General features: G+C 41.6%; 2 protein-coding genes and 1 long non-coding RNA gene across 3 annotated transcripts in view; 2 read left to right on the top strand and 1 right to left on the bottom strand.

The window, feature by feature from the left end:
• Positions 1-22,020, bottom strand: part of GNAZ (G protein subunit alpha z) — a 144,544-nt gene extending 122,524 nt beyond the window's left edge. The window contains exon 1 of the mRNA XM_005288615.4: positions 21,794-22,020. The gene's annotated coding sequence lies outside the window, so the exon portion shown is untranslated. The remainder of the gene's footprint in view (positions 1-21,793) is intronic.
• RSPH14 (radial spoke head 14 homolog) overlaps positions 1-24,866 on the top strand; it is a 197,402-nt gene that overhangs the window by 148,261 nt on the left and 24,275 nt on the right. The gene's annotated exons all lie outside the window — the stretch shown is intronic.
• Positions 1-24,866, top strand: part of LOC122172301 (uncharacterized) — a 48,764-nt gene that overhangs the window by 20,215 nt on the left and 3,683 nt on the right. The window lies entirely within an intron of this gene.

Genomic DNA, 24,866 nt, shown 5'->3' with positions numbered 1-24,866 from the left:
TTCTCTTGGATGAAATCTGCAAAATCCTGTGCAGAGAAAATAATGGAAGCAGAAGGAAGGAGAGTTTGTGGAATGAGTCAAAGGTGATGAAGAGGCAGCCAGGATTGCAGGCATAGGATTTAGTTGAGTTGAAGAAGTATAGTTATTTAGCTAGGACTAGGAATATGGCAGAACTAAAGGAAGAGAGAACAAATTTGTAGTGGAGGAACCAGCCTGGTCATAGGTCTGCTAGAGATGCTCCACAGCGTGAGAGCAGGAGTAGAGAAAGTGGATGTTGGGGGTGAGCCAGGGCTAGGAGTTGGCAGGGTTGACCTTGCAGTGGGAGAGAGGAACAAAAGAGTTAAGGGTGGAGGAGAGTGAAGCATGGAGAGAATCAACCACCTAATCAGTGGAAAAGAAAGCTGAGAGCAGACAAGAAGTCACCAATGCTGATGGAGTGGAAGTCACAAAAAGGCGAAGTGACATGGCATTGGTGTGTATATTGAGAGATGTTGCAGAAAGACTAGATCGGTGGTTCTCAAACTGGGGGTCAGGACCCCTCAGGGGGTTGGGAGGTTATTACATGGGGGGGTCGCGAGCTGTCAGCCTCCACCCCAAACCCCACTTTGCCTCCAACATTTATAATGGTGTTAAATATATAAACAAGTGTTTTTAATTTATAAGGGGGGGGTCACACTCAAAGGCTTGCTATGTGAAAGAGGTCACCAGTACAATAGTAGCCCCTGTCCTGCCCTAGCCCCGCCCCTGCCCCTCCCACTTCCCACCCCCCTCAGAACCTCCAACCCTCCCCCCGTTCCTTGTCCCCTGACTGCCCCCTCCTGGGACCCCTGCCCCTAACTGCCCCCCAGGACTCCACCCCCTACCTAAGCCTCCCTGCCTCTTGTCCCCTGATTGCCCCCTCCTGAGACCCTCCCCCCATCCTAACTGGCCCCCTAGGACCCTACCCCCTACCTGTACCCTGACTGCCCCAACCCTTATCCACACCCCCACCCCCAGACAGACCCCTGGGACTCCCACGCCCCATCCAACCACTCCCCACCCCCTGACAGCCCCCCCCAGAACTCCTGACCCATCTAAACCCCTCTGCTCCCTGTCCCCTGATTGCTCCAATCCCTCTCCCACCCCTGCCCCCTGACAGCCCCCCCCCCGCTCCTTGTCCCCTGACTGCCCCCTCCTGGGACCCCTGCTCCTAACTGCCCTCCAGAACTCCACCCCCTACCTAAGCCTCCCTGTTCCTTGTCCCCTAACTGCCCCCTCCTAAACCCCCCCCCAAACTGCCCCCCAGGACCCTACTCCCTACCTGTACCCTGACTGCCCAAAACCTTCTCCCCCCCCCCGAAAAAGCCCCCCCCGAACTCCTGACCCCCCCCCCCCGTCTCTTGACTGCCCCCTCCAAAATCTCCCTGCCCCTTCTCCTGCCCCCTGGCCCCCTTACCCCGCCGCTCAGAACATGGTGTTGGGCTCTGTGCGGAGCCGGACACGTGGCTGCGCTCCCCAGCGCAACACACAACCCGGTCCCTGCCCCTGCACAGTGCTGCCGGAGCGGGGCGCTGGGCTGCAGGGGAGGAGGAGCTGCCGAGGCCCGATGCAAACGGCCCGGCAGGCTCAGAATGCAGGGGGGGGGGAGGAGGAGCTCTACAGCTGCTCCGGAGTCCAGCCTGGCAAGCTGCGGGGGAAGGGCTCTGGCTGCCAGAGCCCCATGCAAGCGGCTGACTTTCCTGCAGCCCTCCCAGCCGCACCTCGCTCTGCATGGGGGGGAAATCCCGGACATTTTTAGTGATTTATAAATTCCCCCCCGGATGCTATTTTTAACACAAAAAGGAGGACATGTCCGGGTAAATCCGGACGAATGGTAACCCTAGATGGAGCGGGAATTCCAGAGACAGCAAGAGAAGGGGGGAGGAATGGGGATGAGGTTAGGAACAGTGGCACAAGAGAGGTGGAGGTGGTGGGGCTAGAGGGAAGGCCAGGTTTGGGGTAAATATCACTAGAGGTGAGAAGGAGGATGTGGAAGTGTAACCTAGATTTACACTGGCAGAAGAGGAGGCAATTGGGGTGGAGAGCAGGTGGGAACTACAGAGGGGTGAGTAACCAGGAAGGGGAGATGGAGTGGAAGGAAGGGAGGAGCAAGGAGAAAGAGGATGGCTGGTATGATGCAGAAGTGGGGTGTGGTTAGAGCCATGAGCAAGTGGCAGCTGGACAAGATTACTATACAAAAAATTCCACCACAGAAGGTCTGAAGGTATGCCCCTGGCCCCAGCCCTGAATTCCTGCTGTCTGGGAACGGTCCTCTGCTATGTTCAGAGTTCTCATTGGTCGTGAGGGGGCTGAGTCCAGACTGTGATGTAGTGGCTGTGGCGGCTCCAGCCGCAGCCAGGGGCGGCTCCAGGCACCAGCGCAGCAAGCGCGTGTCTGGGGCGGCAAGCCGCGGGGGGCAGCCTGCCGGTCGCTGTGAGGGCGGCAGGCAGGCAGCTTTTGGTGGCATGCCTGTGGGAGGTCCGCTGGTCCCGCGGCTTCTGCGGCAATTAGGCGGTGGGGACGCCAATGGCGCGGGACCGTTGGGCCTCCCACAGGCATGCCGCCGAATCCGCATGACCAGCAGACCGCCCACAGGCACACCACCGAAAGCCGCCTGACAACCGTGCTCAGGGCGGCAAAAAACATAGAGCTGCCCCTGGCCGCAGCATACCAAGCATGACTACTGTTATAAAAACCTATTTTGTGTTCCTAAATTGTCTCCTTCATGCATTAGAAAAATTCTGCTTAATGTCAAGATTCAAAACTATTACTCATTGCTATCACCACTAAATTCCTAGAACCAAACTGAAGTTGCTATTTAACAAGGGCTAAATTTGGCCCCTAGTTTGCATATAGAAACAATCATCTGAATTCTGTCTTAGAAAGGAGCTGTGGATAACTTAAGTTCTGCCTTAACGATTCAAATTAGGCAATAATTTTATACTCACTGGGGGAAATGGAGAAAGTAGAAGAAGCAGTAGGCTGCAATCCAGAGCTAAAACCCAAGGGGCTAACCAGAATTTGGAGTACACTCTAAAACGTGACTCAAGGGAGAGGTCATACATGGTATGAAGCGCAGTAGCTTACAGCTGCAGCCTATGCCTTGTCTAATTTTCTGCTTCTCTCCTGGGATCCTGAAATACTGACAACCTTAAAACCTTACAGCATGCTGTAGCATCAGCAGGTATATATTTCAGGCAGCCAAACAATTACTGTGTCTATCCCTCACCCTGTTTCTCTAATCTCTTGAAGAACCCCAGGCTGTTTTCCAACCTTAATACGCAGGAAGCTGTCCAGTTTTTATTGGTTGCCTTGAAATTACTTTGTTTTTACACACACGCACACATATATGTGTCTCATTTCAACTTTGTAAGAACAAGTTCAGCAAATTACAATGCTTGATCCACAGAAAAAGCTTTTCAAGCCTCAGGTGCATAAAAATATAAAACAAATCATAAAAAAAATTTTTGAGATTAAATCCATTTTAAAAAAATACCCTCAACAGCTTTTGATACATGAGGGTACTTCAACAAGTAGACTCAGACTAGTAACCTAAATCCACTTCCCATGGGAAAAATATCCACATATCACAGAAACCACTATCACAGTTGGTGCTAATTGGTATCCTAGTTAGCAGTCTCAGCAGAGAAATCAGGGTTTGGCTGGGCATGGACACTGATCTACCATCTCATTTCTAGAGTTGGTTTCTCAGAGGCTGAGGCACATTATACTTATGGGACAGTGTGGGTAAATTTGTCCTGCTGCTTCCTGTACTATACCTGTTCTGTGGAAAAGCAGAGGACATCATTCCAGAGGGTTGTCAGACCATCACCTTTGTCAAACACTAGATTAATTGAAAAAGAATTTATGGGGTAAAACTGTCTGAGACTGTCCATTTTACTAAGAGAAAAGGATTGTTCCAACCTTTCTAAATTTAAATTATTACTTATATGGTAAATAAACCAGTTGCTAGATAAACTTTAAGATCTAGCAAAATGGGCTTTTTAATATTACAAACATACTTACCTTTTTAATTAATCATTAACAGAAGATCAATCTCACCTACATCATATGTTAAAATTTAAATATTTGACAGCATAAGTAATATAGCTTCATTAATACTTATATTAGATATTTGCTCAGTCACAGTGATCAATAGCTACACGAGAACAATAATGAGAAATAATACTTTAAATTTAGTGCACATTTCATATGAAAGCTTACTACAAATTAGTGTAGTCCTAGGATCATAAAGGATGATCAATCAGTGTTCTTCTGGATTAGATTCAGTCCTAGATGGTTACCTTTCTTCTTTCTTGATCCTGTCTAACGATTGTTCCAGTGCTTCTGGTTCACTGGAAAAAACAATCACTGTCCCCATTTCATTTCTCAAGAATGAATAACTTAACTGGAAATAGAGCTGGGTGCTTCACTTGGAAGGTATGGCTCAACTCAAGAACAAGAGAATTTTGGGGACTTTAGAAATCTCCTCTCTGTTTTGCAAATCACAGGATTTTCTTTGTCCTTAAGATCAGATACTTTGAAGATCTGTTAACACCATTACTTTTATTGATTTTTAAAGGTACCTTATAGGCTCAATTGGCCATTCTTCTTCCCAAGAAGAAGACCTGTCTGGTTTTAAGATTAAGTTGGATAAGTTTATGGAGGGAATGGTTTAATGATAAAACATAGTAGCCAAGGAAAACCAAGAAATGGTACATGAACAGCATAATGGCCAACAAGGGTCAGGCTAGAGACTCTTGCCTATATGCTCGGGGTATTACTGATCGCCATATTTGGGGTCGGGAAGGAATTTTCCTCCAGGGTAGATTGGCTGAGCCTCTGGAGGTTTTTCGCCTTCCTCCGCAGCATGGGGCAGGGATCACTAGCAGGAGGGTCTCAGCCGATTGAAGTCACTAAAACACAGGATTGGGGACTTCAACGGTAGAGTCCAGGGAAGGGTCTTGCGGCCTGCAGCATGCAGGGGGTCAGACCAGATGATCATAATGGTCCCTTCTGACCTTAATGTCTATGAGTCTATGAGTCTATGAAGTGAAACCTTTACCAGCTAGTGATAATTAAGAAACTAATATAAGATCCCCTTTTTCTGTGGCAACCCTCAAAGGTCTAATATTATATACTATGGATTGTTTTTAATATTCCAGCCTTGTATTGCAAAGTTTTATTATCTTTCAATAGACTAGATGAAGCCAAAAGTGTGTTTGCACTTACTGTTGCCAGATTTGTAATCCTTTGCTATATCCTCTCTACATCATCCACCCTGCACTAAAAGTTTGTTATTCAAGATGCTTCCTTAGAAATAAAATGTGAGCAACTTTTAATAGTTGCTTGAATGTGGTCAGATTTCTTTAAATGTGGGTTCCAATACTTCTCCTTTTGTATAAACATACATGGGAGCTGAGATGCTATTGCTATGAATCTCCACCTTTAAAGCTATCCCTCTACATTTGCAGTTCCATATCTGGGCCTAAAGAAACCTTGCTGCACTGTGAACCCATGTAAACATGCTGAGTCCCTACCCCATCCACAACAGAGCACACAGACCCTGAGTTAGCGTCCAGACTCATTCACTTCCAGGATTTTGGCAATAATGGTAACTCAAAAACACCACCATACAGTTTAATTTTCCTCTCTCAGCTTGGCTGCCACTAGGAGTTCCCATTAGGCCCTCCTCTAGCCTAGTCTCCTAGGGCTAATTCCACAAAAGGATTTTGGTGCTTACCTGCCACTTTTAGCACCTAAGTCCAACATTTAGGTGCCACAGAGATCCTCAAACATCCCAACTATGCTGTTATTAGGTATTGTGGCATTGGGAGAGGGTCTATATCTTTCTTTGAGAAGGGGCTGACCTAACTCCAAGGCATCTAACTCCAGGAGAATGTTTATGGTTGAGAATCTCAAATGGAGTTAGACACCTATGTACCTTTGAGAGGTAAAGGTTAGGCCCCACTCCTCTCCTCAGCATTTCTTCTAGCAACTTTAGGGAGCTACCCAATCAGCTTGCTGGCCTCTGTTAATCTCTTTCTTGGGCACCTGACTCTGCTCAGTCGTCATATGGGGAGCCTGGATACCTAACTCAGGGCTGCAGATTCCACTGGGCAGCAGGGAACCTTAAAGGTATTGCAATGCTGAGTATTGCTATGCTGAAGTCCCTTTGTGGATCTAGTTCCTTCCCTTCAGAGGGACACTCCCAACTTCCTTATACCTCTGTTGGAGTTAATTAGCCACACCTGCCACAGTGAATCAGAAGAATTTTAGAGGCTTTATGCAGGCTTCCAACAATTGCTAACTAGGTAGTCCAAAGAGGAGCCCTGCTATCCTGTTGTACTACACATACTGCGTATATTAGGGAACACTGAAGCAATTTATGTCTCTTACATCCAACTAAGCTTTTGTTTTAAGCAAATTTAGCATGGCTGGAAAGTGCTGGCTTGATATTCCTAGGGACCAAAGGCCTAATTTATCCACAGAACAAGCACAGCACAAGCTTTCCTGATACTACCACCAGTGCATATTCAGAACCAGTCCTAAAGAGAACCATGTCTACAGGCAAGTTTGGTTTTTATTCCCATTCAGTCTTGGTCTCTACAGAGACTTCAAAAAACAAAGGTTCCAGTTGGTACTAACTATGATGGTGCTTTTTTCCTTTAACATAGACACTGGGAACAAAATGAGACCACAACATTTATTTTATATAAGGCCAAACAACCTACAGAGGATAACAACTTTGGGGAGTGGGGGAATGGTCAAATGGAAATAAGTACTGAAAATCTCACAGGTAACCTTTATGTGATTCCCAGCCAAACTTTGCATACTTAAAATATTCAGATAATTTGATATTTCAGATAAGCATCTGCACTTTTGGGAACTTATTCTGAACTTTAAATCCCTTAAGATTCCCCAATCATTAGCGAAGGGGGGGAGGGCTGCAAAAGTGGAAGCCTATGATACATATAATGAAGTAGTATTCTGGGGCCACAGCATTCATAGTTTCCCATAAACAATGCAAACACTGGCATCATTGTTAGAGATGTTCTGGGCCAGATCCATCTGCCATTAGTGGAAGTCAGTGGGAATTTTTCCATTTACTTTAATGTGAGTTGGATTGACCCCTATGTTTTGTTTTGAACGAGATAAAGATAAATTTGATGTTTTGCATCCACAATACTGCATGTGGAATACTTATTAAAGCTGGCAGATGATTCCTTTCTATTGGTGGAGATCTGATCATGTGAAGGGAAAGTATAGATTTCCTTCCTCCAGTCAGATTTGCACTGCAATGAGAGAGTTTGATAACCAAAGCGTTTAGTAAGTGATTCACAGCAAAACAGCACTTGTACCTGGTGATCTCTGTGGATATTCAATTTCACATCTACTTTATTAGTTCCACATTACTGTACAGTTGTCATCTTATTGTACTATTTGTACATGTCACAGCATGGTCAGATCATCACTGCTGATGTTATTTTATAGATTACACTGGTCTACAATGTTTGAGAAGTCATCTGCTTCAGAGATAAAATGTGCTATTTATTATGTATTTTGATGTGCTGAATTCAAATATGACAATTAAAACAACGGATTGGCTACTGTTTCTAAGATATTTAAGTTTTTACATTTTATGTCTATGTATATTTTGTAGATAGTAGAGTTTTAATCATAAATTGTAAACCTAGGTCTTTTTATGTGTTTATGGTTGCTTTACATGATAATATTTCACCTGTCCTGTTTATGTAACACTTTAAAAATCAGCAAAAGGGTTATATAAATAAAATTTATTACGAAACAAAAGGCAAAAAACTATTATGTACATAGTTTAGTCCTATTCAGTGTCTACTCGGCGCTTCTTGGCTTGTCTCTTGTATTCATTAAATGGAGCATCTCTTGTCACTGTCCAGCAATAGTCTGCAAGCATTGATGGGCTCCATTTGCCCTGATAGCATTTCTCCATTGTTGCAATGTCCTCGTGAAATGGCTCGCCGTGCTCGTCGCTCACTGCTCCGCAGTTTGGTGGAAAAAAAATCTAGATGAGAGTGCAAAAAATGTATCTTTAGTGACATGTTGCAACCAAAGCTTTTGTATGCCTTGAGGAGGTTTTCCACCAATAACCTGTAGCTGTCTGCCTTGCTGTTTGAGAAAATTTATTGCCACTAACTGGAAGGCTTTCCATGCCGTCGTTTCCTTGCCACACAGTGCATGGTCAAATGCATCATCTCGAAGAAGTTCACGAATCTGAGGACCAACATAGACACCTTCCTTTATCTAGCTTCACTTAACCTTGGAAATTTTCCACGGAGGTACTTGAAAGCTGCTTGTGTTTTGTCAATGGCCTTGACAAAGTTCTTCATCGGACCCAGCTTGATGTGTAAGGGTGGTAACAAAATCTTCCTTGATTCAACAAGTGGTGGATGCTGAACACTTTTCCTCCCAGGCTCCAATGACTGTCGGAGTGGCCAATCTTTCTTGATGTAGTGGGAATCTCTTGCACGACTATCCCACTTGCAGAGAAAACAGCAGTACTTTGTGTATCCAGTCTGCAGACCAAGCAAGAGAGCAACAACCTTCAAATCACCACAAAGCTGCCACTGATGTTGGTCATAGTTTATGCACTTCAAAAGTTGTTTCATGTTGTCATAGGTTTCCTTCATATGGACTGCATGACCAACTGGAATTGATGGCAAAACATTGCCATTATGCAGTAAAACAGCTTTAAGACTCGTCTTCAATGAATCAATGAACATCGTGAACGATGTTGAGGGCTGCCATCACACCATCACACCATCGATGTTGTTGCAGGCTACAAGATCACCTTCCATGAAGAAGAATGGGACAAGATCCTTTTGACGGTCACGGAACATGGAAACCCTAACATCACCTGCCAGGAGATTCCACTGCTGTAGTCTGGAGCCCAACAGCTCTGCCTTACTCTTGGGTAGTTCCAAATCCCTGACAAGGTCATTCAGTTCACCTTTTGTTATGAGGTGTGGTTCAGAGGAGGAGGATGGGAGAAAATGTGGGTCCTGTGACATTGATGGTTCAGGACCAGAAGTTTCATCCTCTTCCTCGTCTGACTCAAGTGAGAATGATTCTGGTGCATCAGGAACCGGCAGTCCTTCTCCGTGGGGTACTGGGTGTATAGCTGATGGAATGTTTGGATAATGCAAAGTCCACTTTTTCTTCTTTGACACACCTTTCCCAACTGGAGGCACCATGCAGAAGTAACAATTGCTGGTATGATCTGTTGGCTCTCTCCAAATCATTGGCACTGCAAAAGGCATAGATTTCCTTTTCCTGTTCAACCACTGGCGAAGATTTGTTGCACAAGTGTTGCAGCATATGTGTGGGGCCCACCTCTTGTCCTGATCTCCAATTTTGCAGCCAAAATAAAGGTGATAGGCTTTCTTAACCATAGTGGTTATACTGTGCTTTTGTGATGCAAAAGTCATTTCACCACAAACATAGCAGAAGTTATCTGCACTGTTCACACAAGTACAAGGCATCTCTGCTCACTTTGGCTAAACGGAAATGGGTCCCTTTGCAAAATCAAACACTGACAAATAAGAGCACGACACTGTATGATTTCTAGAGCTGATATAGGGCAATTTGTTCAGCAGAGTGATGTAAGTTTCGTTATGATTGCATCATCCATGACTTCTAGGAATAACACGATGCAATTCATATCATGTATGACGCAATACCAGCTTCAGATTGCATCATTCATTGTTTTGCCTAAAAAGCAAGTACTATCCAAACCCAGTCATAGATTTATTCATAGATCCAGTCAAAGATGTATTTTAGTCATTTCTGGTTTAAATTAAGATCCCTTCCCTTTATAACTCACTTATCCTCCACCATTCCCAAATCAAGGGTCGTATATACTGACCAATAGCATATCTTGAAAACCAGAGCCAATCAACAATTTTAAGCATCATTTTCATTCTCAGTGACCCAGAATTAGTAAAGTTCGACTACATTTATTTCAGAAGCATTTTGGCTGTCGAGCAGTGTTATTAGTTTCCAGCTACAGCTAAATGCTACTGCATGGATTTTGTTGGTGATGCATTATGTATAGAGGTCTCTTCATAGGTTTACACAGTATTACATGTATAGAAGACAAATTTTACTATGCAGGTTCTGTTTTTATTGTATTGTGGCAGTACAGGAAATTTGTTAGTATGGCTTTATGTGTTCATATAACAGTACAGATTATTTCAGTGTGGTCCACGGAAGTTACTAAATGGATTACTTCAGGTTCACGCTATCTGTAGATTTTACTGTAGGGGTTTTGTCACTGTTAAAACATGAGTATCTTAGGTAGAATATATCTGTACAGATTTGTTAATATTAAGCTGCGCATAGATTTGGCTCTGTTGTCCATATCTTCATCTAGGTATTTATATCATGTATGAGCACTGAGAGTTGTGTTAATAACAGGCTGTGTGGATATGTTACCTTACAAGCATGAGCAGTGGCCTACTCTGTATAATATTTACAATACAGGTTCTTTCAGTATAAAGTCATGTATACAGTAGACTGGTTCTGTTACTAGTAGAGATGGGCCAGAATCAAAATCCATAGATCTGGATTTTCAGCACCTCCAGTTTGAGTGTTTTCCAGATGTGAATTTTTGTGTTTGATCACAACTCTAGTTACTTTTGAGTTGTATGTAGTGGTAACTGTATAGCTATGTGGTTATAACTCTCCTGATTTTGTCACATTTGTATCACACTGCTGATTCTATTTGGCTTCAATCAGTACATTAATACCTAATCTGCATTTGCAGTAATTAGTACTTTATAATTATTTATTTAAATTGTAAGGAACATCATTTGAATGCAATCTATCAGATTTCCAGAACTAACATTTTTGACATTCTTTTGATGATTAATGACCTGCCTTTCAGCCTTGTCCATTAAATGCTTTGGGATAGAGCCTGCTCCCTATGACAATGCTGGTGTAATGCACTGAAATAAATAGAGATACAGTGTCTTAAAACTTATGTAACAGACTGAAGATTATGATCCTCAGAATGGCAGAAAAATCTCAAACTGCTAGCAGGACTTTCCTTGGATTAATTCAGTATGATAGTATGTCAGTAACTGTTGTAACAAGATTTTCCAGTGGGATACAAGATGAGAACTGTTCCAGAGGTACACCAGACAACCTTTCAGCCATCTGTGTAGGAAAGGTCATCCTACTGGGAGGGGAAGACTGTTTCACAGCACACTTCCACCTCATCCTGGTGCCCAGTCCTTCCAGCTTATTAACAACCATGACTATTCTAATAGTCAGCCCCCTCCCACTGTCATCACTTCTCAATTTTACACCAGTTCAGTCTCCACCACTCTTGATTCCTTTTTACCCCTTTCTCCCATCACTTAGATCATGTCAGCCAGCCCCCAGCTCTGGCTCACCCCCAACATCTATTTCCACAGCACACATCTGTGAAGTCCCATGATAATGCCGATTCTTCTCCACTACAATTTCCTACTTTCCTCCTTCAGTTCTGTCATGCCCCTGGCCAAGCAGCACCCTCACTGAATCCCTCACCTGCACCCCAGTTCCCTTTCTCTCACCTCCACAACTCAGTTCTTAAATCCTTCCTGCCCCTCTCTCTCTGCAAGATCTCCCTGCCTCTTTCCAGAGTTAATATTGACAAAATTTGCCTGGGCCCTTTCATCTCACATCTCAACTAGTGTAATCTCTTCTCGGATTTATCCAATCTGTTCTCACCATTTTCTCTCTCCTCATTCACTGATCTTATTTAGATAGTATGCAGTGTTATTCTATTCTTGTTGGAATGGTCCCAGAATGATAGAGAGGCAAGGTGGGCGAGGTAATATCTTTTATTAGATCAACTTCTGTTTGTGAGAGAGAGAAGTTTTGAGCTACACAGAGTTCTTCTTCAGGTGTGGGATGTCTCACCAACAGAAGTTGGTCCAATAAAAGATATTACTTTACCCACTTTGTCTCTTTATTTAGATAGTAAGCTTTTAGGACCAGTGTACATCTCCATCTGTGTTTGAGAAGTACAGTGTTAATTTATGACACTACAGACAGGTAAAAAGCAACAGAGGGTCCTGTGGCACCTTTGAGACTAACAGAAGTATTGGGAGCATAAGCTTTCGTGGGTAAGAACCTCACTTCTTCAGATGCAAGTGGATCTGAACAAGTGAGGTTCTTACCCATGAAAGCTTATGCTCCCAATACTTCTGTTAGTCTCAAAGGTGCCACAGGACCCGCTATTGCTTTTTACAGATTCAGACTAACACGGCTACCCCTCTGATACAGACAGGTAAGGTTCTTTTTGGAGCCATTGTAAATGCACTATTAAAATGGCACACAGAGCTGAACACATCACCTTTAAAAGTAAACCATAGGTTCCCATATTAGTTGGTGCTTTTACACATCACATAGGCTCTGAAGGCAGGAGCTGATAACTTAGTATTTCACATCCCTTCTACGTGCCAAAAGAAGGTGCAGCTGCTGTCACTGTATGGAAAGGAACACACATCATTTTGGGGCAAAGATGTATCATTCTGAGTCAAGAATACAAGTGAACTGCTGAACATGCTGGAGGTTCAACTACATAAACTTGGTGGGAAGGTAAAATGTCTTGAGGACATGCTCCATGATGCTAAATGGATCATCATTTATCTTTAAAAACAACTTCATAAAGGATCAGAACACAGCTGGGTTTACTTAGAGAATCAAGTAAGAGCAAAGAATGTTTGTCTTAGGGTATATCTATACTACCCGCCGGATTGGCGGGCAGTGATGGATCCAGCGGGGGTCAATTTATCGCATCTAATTCAGACGCGATAAATCGACCGCTGAACGCTTTCTTGTCGACTCCTGTACTCCACCAGGCCGAGAGGTGCAGGCGCAGTCAATGGGGGAGCGTCAGCAGTTGACTCACCACGGTGAAGACACCACAGTGAATAGATCTAAGTACGTCGACTTCAGCTACATTATTCACATAGCTGAAGTTGCATAACTTAGATCAATAGGTATCAATGATGATTGAAAGAACAGAAGTATATACAAAGGAAACAATAGGATTGAAATGTTCCTAATATAACTGTCAAGTATAAGTCATCTAAACTTCTCAGATAAAGAGTGTCATTAAAAAAGAACTATGATAAAATCCACACTGCACTAGCATATAATTTTTCATTGGTAAATAAGAACAGTATTGCCAAATATTGACAACATTCCAGCTGGCCCCTCTCTCTCTCTTTTTTTTTTTTTTAAACAAAAATGTCTGAAAGCAGTTTATAATTTTCTTGAATCTATTTTTTATTACAAATCTCTATTTTCCAGATGACTTCTGTGAATAATTCTTGGTTGGTAGCTTGATTGTGAATAGTTTATTCAAAGATATTTGATATTCAGAATTAGAGCTGTATTGGTTAGCTTTGATTGGACATAGATCAAAGTTGGATACAAGAGGCTGAGAAAAAGGTTTTTAGTGTGAATGCTTTAACAATTTCAATATGCACTCTCCATTAATATTTTCTAATATTTTAAAATTCAGGTTTTGTGATCTTACCCTCTCTCCCCCACCCCAAAAAAACCTAACAAACAAACTTGTGTTCTAAAATATTATGGAAAGCAAATATAAAAGGTTCAAACACAGTCAAAGAAGGTTCAGGTTTTTATTCCAGCAAAAAACAAAAACAAAAACAAAAAAATGTAGAAAAAATTGTGGTATTTGCTCAATGCTTTCCTTGCTAGTCCAAAGCCCTTTTAAGATGTGGTGCCCTTGGTGGAACTCTGTATCCTTTAGGCCTATTAAGTTCTTAGAGATCATAAAGATTGGTTTCTGGGTGTGGCTTGAAGTCTTAAAAACATTATTTATGAGGAGAATATTCTTATTTGTCCTTGGCCACACAGACCAGAGGAATGACATAACTCAAGAACATTTGTAATCAAGGCGGATGAAGCACTTCTTCTTCTTCATTTCATAGGAGGAAAACATAAGTTACACCATCCTCAGGAGTTGTCCTCTTTGCAAATGAAACAAATCTGATCTGGACAGGATTGACTTCCTCAGTGTCCAGTGTCCATAAAAACCTGAACCTTTAAGTCTAGAGAGGACAAATGCTATATAAATGCTGGAGGGGACAAATGCTCTGGTCAAGTTTTGATTACTTTCGTTCACTGTTTTGGATGTGGTGAGAGCTTCTGGCTACTCCCTGTGTGTTAGACTCGTGCACCATATAACAACAATAAATGGGGAGGTATTGGTTCCACTCTTGATTGAAGCTAGCTCATCCCAGAGGGTCAAAACAGAGTGCCAGCTTTTTTCATAACCAGTCTAAGTCCTCCTCAAGAAATAATTTCTTGATTCTGACAACCAGACTAACTATCCCCCATCACTAGCTTATTCTGTTGGAGCAAGCTTTTTGAGAATGTGGTGGTGAGGCAATTCTGGAAACATTTGAGCTCCTTAGATCTCTTTGAACTTTCAATCATACTTTCAGTCTGAGTATGGTATGGAGACTTCACTGGTTTTATTGGTTGAAGATCAAGGTAGAAGATAAGGTTTCCATGGTGATTCCTGTAGATGTTAGCAGCCTTTGATTCTAATGATCAAAAAGTTTGACTTAACTATGGAGGGGTTTATAATTGAGCAGTTTTTGTTCTTGCTTTCAGAGAGATCTTAGAGGGTGACACTGGGTAATTGCTCATCCATCTTGCATGTGCTTTCTTGGGTAATTTTGTACAGTTCTAGTCAGTCAATCCTTCTTGTCCAGCAAGTGTATGGGACTGGTGGGGGGCGGGGATGCTGAGGTGATTTAGGTTGTAGTACTAGTATGCTTCCCTTATGAATTGAAACCAGGGGAGTTCAATGTCTGTTTTCTCAGTATCAGGTTGAGAGTCAGTCGGCTGAGGCTCTTTCCAAAGAAGATAGAGGTGATGCTGTTTGGTGGGGGAATTATTCATAGTTTGTTAGGGAAGCCCATGATTACACAATGGCTGAGGAGTTCTCCCACGCTTTGTCAAAGAGGAAGGTGCACAGTTTAAAGAGTCTGGAGTTCCAGTTGACTGTGGTGGCCAACTTGTTTTTTAAACGTGTTTTTGTTGCAACATATGTTACTTTTTCTTTCTGGTACAATTCTTGTAAAAATTATCCTGTCCCCTTTTATGTTCTCCAGGCAAGGTTACTGTAATGCATTCTACATGGGCCTTTGGTATCTTTGAAGAGTCTTATAATAATAATAATAATAATAAATATATGGAGATATACCTATCTCATAGAACTGGAAGGGATCCTGAAATGCCTTCACTAGCAGGACCAAGTACTGATTTTACCCCAGATCCCTAAGTGGCCCCCTCAAGGATTGAACTCACAACCCTGGGTTTAGCGGGCCAATGCTCAAACCACTGAGCTATCCCCCTCCCCCCTCTTAAGAAGGTACAACTTGTGGAGGGCGTGGCTGCTTTCTTTCTTCAGGGTTAGCCCAATGAGCTAAAGATTGCATTGGCTCCCTATTTTACAATTCAGCCTGGATCTTTAAAGCCCTATATGGTTTGATTCCTAAATACTTGAAACAAAGCTATTTTCCCCTGTGCGTCCCATGCACAGTTGAACTGATGAGCTGTTGATAACTGTGCCTACATTTGAATGTCTGATAACAGGAGGCAGTTTATTTTCAGTGGATGACCTTTGCCTTTGGAATTCACTTTCCCCACATGGTATGGCAAAGCTCAAGTCTGAACTTCAGCTCACCATGAAAAGTCCACTCTTTACTCAGACTTCTGCCTGAGGAAAGAGATGATGGAGCATGTTATTTGGATAGATTGATTTTAAGATGTCTCTGCTTGACAGGGGTTGGCTAATTGTGTATTTTTAAAAGAATTTCTATGCAGGTACCTAGGGCAAGTGAAAAAGTCAAAAATTCATGTTGGACCCCATTCTTGGGACCAGCTAAGCTGTGTTAAGTGCAAGATCCAAGAGGGGCAATGCCTTTGTGGATCTTGGATTCTGGAGCCATCTGAGGGTTATGAGGCCCCCAGTTTGATTCAGAGCAATCTTAGTCTATTAACCCCAAGAGGCTATTCTAGTAACTCTGGCCATCCCCAGTTTCCCCTGGCTGCAAAAGTAGGAGGAGGTCCAGAGTTGCTAGGCCAGCTCTACAACAGCTGGGGATGCCCCCACATACCAGGGGAATTCTCAGGTACCCAGTTAAGCTTGCTTTATGCCCCTTTGCACTAGCAGGGGGGTGCAGGAGGGCTGTAGCAGAACCAAGTATTAGATCCATTGTATTTTGGGGGATAATGAATATGCTAGTCACTTAGAAGCAGATATTTGCATGGTACTGACCACCTTCTATGAAATGCTGAGCTCCCTCAATTTAATGAATTCGTACTCAGGTTCCTGAGTCTTGCAGGATCAGGCAATTGCTGAGTTACCAGAACAAAATGTGCAAAGCAGCTACTAGTTGCTGTGCAATTGATCGGTATGAATGTTCAAAGTTAGGTTGCTGGCAGGTTAGACTATTCAGGGCTGCAGCACATTACCAGTCATGTTTGGGTGATGGAGGATTGTAATTTGCAATTACAAGGACACAGAGATTCACACATCTTTTTGATGTTGGAATTTGAATTATTGGGTATTTTAAAAATTGTTTCATACATCTATATTGGGTAGACATACGGTAGCAAGGGATATTGTGCTGACCTAACAAGAGGAGTGTACTTCAATGTGAAGCCGCTTAACCTTTTAAACTGTTGCTAATCACCAGCATTACAAGAGTACTGACAGTGTCCCAAGAATATTTGTTCAATTTTTAAAAAAAGTTCAAATAAACCATCTTCACAATGCTTTTGTTTTTTCCTCTCAGGAACCATTGTTATAATATTGTATTAACTCTTATGCTTGTAGGAAGCAAGTTTTTAGGCACACACATAAACACTTAGTAAAGCAAATTTTAAGTTTGCTTTTGGTGAACATTTGCATCAAGAAACCAGTCCAGGAAGAGAAATAATACCATGATCAACCAATAGCTTAAATCTAAAGAAGACTAGTCTTAGAATTTTAAACATCATAGTAAAAGTCATTGAATAACAAATTAAAATAAACTGATCTGTTGTGGACACTTGAAAAAGTAGCAAAGTGTACCCAAGAAACTCTTAATGAATGTGAGAATGTACTATTTCCTGGGTATTAAAAAAGGGAAAAAAACCATAATAGGCACTTACCAGCAGGAAGAGAGAAAGCTACAGTTACAAAATGGCTACTCTAGCACTGCAGCTGCTTGGCTCTGCCAAATTTAAAGGGCCAGCCACAGAAAGGAATGCTGGGAAAAATCCAATAAGAGAGCAGCCATGGCCAATGAAGATTTAATGTAGGACTAGGAAGTCTCTAAGGTGATGTGGACTGCTTTAGTTTTGTAGCTGTTGCATAACACTTATAAATTATTCACTCAGCTCTATTAACCATTTGGTGCACAGTTGAGTTAGAGGGCTGCTAGTAGTGTTATCTGCATTATTTGATTTACAGACTTATAGAGTCTGGTGTCTTTAGTTATATAGAGGAGTTCTTAATTTTATTTTTAGAGAGTTCTGGTTTTATAAGCCTTCTTCTATCATAGCACAACCATAGTGGAAGTTTAGCCACTGAACTTTATTCTCTTTTTGTTTTTAAAACACCAAGACAGAAATATCACTTTATTCCATGTATAAATGTATTATGGGTGTTAAAAATTATTTTATTAATATAGTCTGACCATTTTGATTTTATGCCTTAATCAAGTGTCAAAGGGAAGAAAAGGTGGTGGTTTGGGGTTTTTTATTTATTTATTTATTTTAACAACATGATTACAACAAACATAGTTGAGTTGGTTTTTCACAACACACCTATGTCAAGTGTATTTGTGTATCAACACCTATAATGCTGCCTGTTTGTGTCAGTGCATTTTTTTGAAAATGCAAGCAGTTATTTCACATTGCCTCAACAGAGAATTGAAATCCTAGAGGACATGCACACAGAGCAGCACCAGTAACACGTGAGGAATGAACTCTCGAACGTTGCTCAGAGAACTAGGGGAAAGGACTGGCTAACTTGTTTATTCAGGGCGGTTAGGGAGTCCCACCTACATAATACAATAACATGGTTAGGATTTGGTTACAGGAAAAAAAATTATGTGCTAGCCTAAGGCACTAACAAGACCATGATTAGCTGATAGGGGTAGTTACTGTGCATTAACTGTGTTTGTGAATATAAATCATGTTGAGAAGCAATTATATCACTAACTAGTTACAATGTTGATTAAACATTATAGTGTAGATGAGATTGAATTCAGCTAGTGCTGAGCCACATGCCTTGTGCTGTTCTATGGAGCTGCTGCAAACCTCTCATATCAGAATTTGGTCCTCTCATATCATAGGCTGTAACTCTACCCTAGACTGAATTTCCAAAGACCACTTGGAATGAGAAGGAATTTCAGACTATTTGCTCATTGAGTCCAGGGTTTTCCCACTGGAGTCATCTCAACTTTATGTTAGCTGAAATTTGGACTTCTTAATCACTCTTCTTTCACTCTGGAAAGACTATTTGATAATGTGAATTTTGAGTATGGATTATAAAGTATAGGCCAAATTTTGCTCTTGGATATCCTGAAGTAAATGCAGAGTAACTGTTAAGGGCAATGGATTTACTCTGGATTTTCACTGGTGTTATGGACAGCAACATTTGGTCCTATATATTTCATTACAGGACAACTCATCCCACTAGTTAGGATCTTCCTTGTTATGGAATGTGGTGTTAGTACTGATTTGAATCTGAGGTCATCTGGTCTAAAGAGAATGATTGAATATGCCATACTATCAGGAAATATACAGTTTAAAATTCATCTCTGACTTTATTCTGACAAAAATGTGTTAATTACCACTTTGTCATGCTGTTACTGGTGCAAGTGGGTAGTGTCATCCTTTAGAGTATTTATGGGAGGCCAATTATTTAGCAATAACACTGTAGTTGCTGTGAACTATGCAATACGATTTCTGATATGTTACATATTAGAGTTGATGATGTTGTATAGAGTTATGGAATTTGCCATTGTGCCAGTGACCTTGTTGAAATCTGCCACTAAATTGTTCAGCATTTTTGTTCCTAGAGGGTTTAGGAGAAATGGATTAGCAAACATAGTGGATCTGTGCACATTCATATTGAGTCTGCTCCTGCTCCCACTAAAATCAGTGACAAAACTTTCATTAACTCTTCTGAGATCAGGTTCATGTCTTTAAGCAGAGAAAATGGGCCAAATTATGCTCTCACTGACCTTGCTGTCAATCTGGAGAAGCCCCTTAGAAGTCAGTGGTGTTACTGCTATTTACACCAAAGTAACAGAGTAAAATTTGGACCAAGGATTCTAATCGGATTAAAATAGTGATAAGATTCCTCCATACTGCTTCATCATTGCACTTCAGTCTGTACGTGGTGAGATCATTATCTGCTGAAGATAGAGGGGAAATCATTCCCTGGGGCGTATCCCCAGCTGGTGTAAATTCACATAGCTCCACTGAAGTCGAGGGAGCTGTGCTCACTTACACCAGTTGAGGATCTGATCCTTTATATTAGTCTCTTGAGTTTTCCCACACACCTAACATCATTATCACTCTTACCCTCCCCCCAACACACACTCCGTAAGATGGAGGGCCAGGTTCCATCTTCTGCTTCTGTCTATAAATTGTTAATCGATTTTAACTTTTTACTGTTAATAGCAGAAAACCATTCACATGTAAACTGACCTGAAACAAGGTACACACTTCCATTTCAGACTTTCAGAGCCACCTGAAAATCATTTTTAAACACTTCTTTGTCATGACTAAATTCAAACCCAAGTCCTGTAGATGAAATCCCTACTGTACTGGAAGCTTATTTTCTCTGACTCTATATTAATTACTTCAGAAGAGTCTCAGTTCAGTTCATCACTGATCAATGAAGCAAGAACAGATTCCACAAACTGGGGTGCTCTGAAGCATTCTTTAGGTAATATGTAAGAGTTGATTCATCTTTTTAAGGTCCAACTCTCAGATATGGGAGAGGTCTTCCCAGCTTCCACAGAAGTTGTTTGGTTTCCCCTCCATACATGCACATACACACAGAATAGGGACTCTTCTACAAAAAAACAAAACAAGATCCAATGCATTGGTACTGGGGGATGGCAAAAGCTTTAATTTTAAATGTGCTGCATACCCAAGAGCTCCTCTACTTGATTGTACAAATTCCCTGCTCTCTTGTAGAAAGCAACCCCATCCTTCCTTATATTTGGGCCCATCCTGTGATAGTGTCCTTTATCCAAGGGCAGAGATCAATCCCTTTTGGGTGACCATTTCCCAAACAAATCAGTCAGTAGTGAGCCATGTTAATGGCATAAAGCACTGTCTCCTGCAGAAAGCTGAAAGTATCCCTTCTATTACCAGATAGATGCACCACTAAAGAAAAGTCAATACACCTACACAAAACAGAGGATTTTAGCTATCACTTGGATATAAAATATCTACATCCATAAGGTTAAAAAAATCCTCCTTAAGAAACAACAAAATACAAAACTAGTTTTTACTTCTTGTTAACACATATAAGTATTCACATTGGCAGGGTTTTCTAACTGACCTACTGCTATAACCTTTACAGTGAAATTGATTTTTGTCTGTCACCCTAAGGGTGTGACCCACAATGGCGCGAATTATGGAGTCAATGTTAAGAATTGTGGGGACAGGAGTGTCAGTGACAGCATACCAATGAATGCTGAGTGAAAAGCACTGAATTTTTCACAAATCTTGCAAAGGCAAAATATAATTAAGATAGGTCAGTAGCCCTTAGAATAAATACTGCGAAAGCTCATATTAAACAATTTGTATAAAGCAATGGCCACAAACAGAAAAATTCTGTTACCAGAAACAAAACTGGCATGTATTTCCCTGCAGGTATGCAAGGCTGTAGTTTCCTGGGGTATCTTTCCATGTTTGAATAACTTATTAAAATGTAGATACACACGTATCTAAAAACTCGTGGTTCAGAACTGCAGATGGGAACCATGCACAGGTACAGATTAATATAATAAAACCTCTCCACGCCTTCACATGCATGAACACACAATGAGATAATGCGCCCCAGCGCCACAGAGCTTCTCCTCAGAGCCAGGCATGCTTAGGATTTAGCAAGATGTGCCATTTATAGGGAGAAGCTACCATAAGAATCCAACAGCTAGGTGTCTTTTCTAATTAATGTTATGCTATCTGCATCCCTCTAGGATGAAGTGGTCTTGTACAGGGAAATGTGAGGGGATGGAGGGAGGAAGGATGGCTTCCAGCAGAGACAATCTGGCTAATTACCTTTCTGAAATATTAGCTGAGCACAATGGACCTTAGTATGGCTCAGGTATTGGATATATGTGGATTAGAATCCAGGATAGTAAGGGAGATGATGACTTTATTCTGTGAAAAAGATAGCAGGCTGAACCTGCAGCTGACACAAGGCCAGCATCCCTTGGGAAGGTCATTTTCACTGTATCAGCAGCCTTCCTACCCTTACTAATTTTCTCTCTACACAGTAAAACATTTCTAGCTCACAGTGACATTCAGCTGTGCCTTCAGCCAGCAAAACCTTCCCTATTGTTTCAAAATCACAGCTTTCCCTCCTCCCTTTCTCAAATTCCTTCCTATTCAGAAAACAGAGGAGAGAGTTATGCTAATCCTTAATCTGATTTAAGAGAGCCAGAGAAATGCCGAGCATTTCACTTACCTTCTCACAGCCAGGCAAGCAGGGAGCCTCCACCTCTTCAATTCATCAGTACAAATGTTCACATCCACTAGAGCTTCCCTGTCTCTCCTGTGGCCCTTTTTCACATCAGTATTTAGGATTCACCGGGAGAAGCTGGACAGCAGCTGCAGGGGCATTAGACCAAAAGCCCATGTGAGGCAGGAAAATTTGCTTTTTTTCCCATTTTCTTCCTTTAAAAAAAATAAAACAGAAACACTTGTCTGTGTCCCGTGGTCCCCTGGTGTGAGACAGGGAGGTGTTTAGTGATCACACACAGAAGACAGCGCAGGGGGAGTTTTTGGTTGGCTGTAGTGGGAGGAGTCAGAGGTAGAGAGCTTGTTTCCAAGTCAACAGAAGGTGGGGGTACAGCTATCTTTACACTGAAAGGAGGACCACACTGTAGAGCACAGCTGTCTGGGTCTGAGGCGCTTGCTAACTTGCAGAGGCACTGTACTTCGGGATTGGCTATCTTGGAAGACAGAGCCTGGATTGTCACACGTGCTCTCCAATGGAATAGCAGGGAATGTGCTGCTGCTTAGGGAGGGGAAAGGCAGTGCTGGAACCATGCTCACTGCAGCGCTTCGCTTTCTCTTGCTCTTTCCCTGTCTGCTAGATAGGTCTCGTTGTATAAGGAGCTATGTTGCTGAATGATTTGCTTGTCTTCACTGCTATATTACACACACATTATATAATACACATGTACACATACACATTCTACCTATACACACACACACACTCATTTTACTCTTCCATTTTTTCTGCAGTTGTACAGATTTCCCTCATCTGTCCCAGTCTAAATTAGTGTTGATTATTTTTAAAAACAATTTTACTGTTTATTTCTTTCTAAGGCAGTGATAGTATTGTATTAGCCACCATCTACATACATTTTAGAACGACAGTTCTCTTGAGGGAGAAAAACATAATTTAGTGTAGTAGGGCATGTTTATTTTTGTGTTGCAGTTTTTCCTTCTCGCTCACTCTCTACTTTGCACATATTTTCTTCTCTTGTTTTCCTTTTGCCTTTGACATTTTCTCATTCTTTGTCCCTTTTACAGCTATAGATTTGGCTGACCATTGCATTCTTTTGCACAGTCAGTGTCCAATATCAACATCTTACAAGCTTCAATTTACCTGTGAAATAAAGCATTCCATTATCACATTAATGCCTACATTATCTTACTTATTATTTTCCTTGTTTGTTGATGACTTTTTCCTTTTAATTCTTTCAAGCTGATCAGAAACTTCTCAAACTGTATATCAGTAGCCTCTAAAAATGTGTGATCCTCCTGTCCTGATTGATTAAGGCCATTTCTTAGCCATATTTCACCATTTGGGCATCTCCATTGGAGGTAGCAATGGTGGAAACTATAGTGTAGATTGGCCTTGAGTGTTGTTTTTTTTTTTTTTCAAACCAACAAGTGGGGCTAGACTACAAGGTGGTAAAAGCACCTGAGTCCTGTCTACATTACCGTTTCCACTGTTATTGCTGGTTGAGCTGCAGCACTGGTTGAATTTTCAAGTGCAGATACAGCCTAAAAGCGTGCTCTCACATCCAACACATAAATAAAAGCCCAGCATTGAACCTCAGAGTAAAAGGGAGATTTGCCCCCAAGCTTTAGGCATTTTCTTCTTAGGCACTGTCAACATTAGAAAAGGTTTGCCTGTACAGCTATACCGGCAAACCCTCTTGGTGTAGCCACAACTTATACTTGCAAAAATGTGCTTTTGTCAATAAAGCTTATACCAATTCACCTAACAGAATAAGCTATATTGTCAAAAGCACTTTTTTGCCTGTATAATTGCATTTACATTAGAGCTTTTACTGGCATGAAAATGTCAAAAATATTCAAACCCCAACCAACATTATAATATCAGCAAAAGTTTTAAGTGTAGACCCACTGCTCTGGGAGACTGTTGCTAGAAAGTCTAAATATGCAAATACATTCCAAGGTGCATATGCATTAAGAGACAATGACCAATTTTGAAATCCTACTAGAAATAATGTTTTGCTTTTAATTTTTAATATTCCTTTTCCTTCCCATTGCACACGAGGCCATCTCAACTACACTGCTAAAGGAATGCAACCACAGAACAGTTTCCATATATGTGAAAGGACAGTATGTGGATAAAGGCATCATAAGTTTTGCAGGTTAATCTGCTGTTCCATAAAGAACAAGTACTGTAGTTACAAAAGAAGCTGACATTACTATTCTGAAGGTACAGTAGAATGTACTTTACATTTGAAAAACAGCACCAATACATGGATAATGAATTTTAGAAGTGAAGCTCTTCTGAGAATGAGGCAAATCAGTGGTGTGGCAACTCTTTGGTGACACAATTTTTAGTTTTGTTGTGGCAGTGCAACACTAAGGCAACAATTCAGATGTTCTTGATCAATGGTACAGACAAAACCCATGTTTCCATACAAACTCATTTAATACAAGCAAAAGGGGTTTCAGTATCCCTATACTGAACACAAGCATATCTTTCCCTCTATTTCATCTCCACAGCCTCCTGAAGACAAGGAGTCTCTACATCTTGCTGCAAACAAGTCTTCAGTATGGCATTTCTTTTTCTAATTGATTGCAACATTGGCACTCCAACTCCCACAACAATTGTAAGGAAAATATATGGCAGATGAGCCTGTGAGGCTGGCAAATAACTCTTACAGAGATTAAATGCCAAAATAAATCTGGGGTGTTTGATAACCAGAAAAGCCATTTATTATTATTAGATTTCAATGCTGTAACTGTTGTTCTGATTATATGCTCATATAACCCTATCCCCCCAAAATCCACAGCACATGTTGAAAAAATAATATGTATAGTTTTTGTTTCTTGAGATTGTTGGACAATTCTATGCTGCTGCCTTCTTAGGAATTCCATAAATGTCACTTTGTGAGGTGAGTCTTAATGAATAACTGTTTGAGAGAGTAGTCTGGTTAGGGTGATGTATCTGGACCCTTTCTTCCCCTAATGCCTCTCTGTAGGGCAGACCAGGATTTTACCCATATTGTCAATAAGAATTTTATGTCAGTCTGAAGGAGATAATGTTT

The sequence above is a fragment of the Chrysemys picta genome, chromosome 15 (assembly GCF_011386835.1).
Source record: "Chrysemys picta bellii isolate R12L10 chromosome 15, ASM1138683v2, whole genome shotgun sequence".
NCBI classification, from domain to species: Eukaryota; Metazoa; Chordata; order Testudines; family Emydidae; genus Chrysemys; species Chrysemys picta.
The sequence above is the reverse complement of the archived record's forward strand: the minus strand, read 5'-3'. Positions and strand labels throughout refer to the sequence as shown.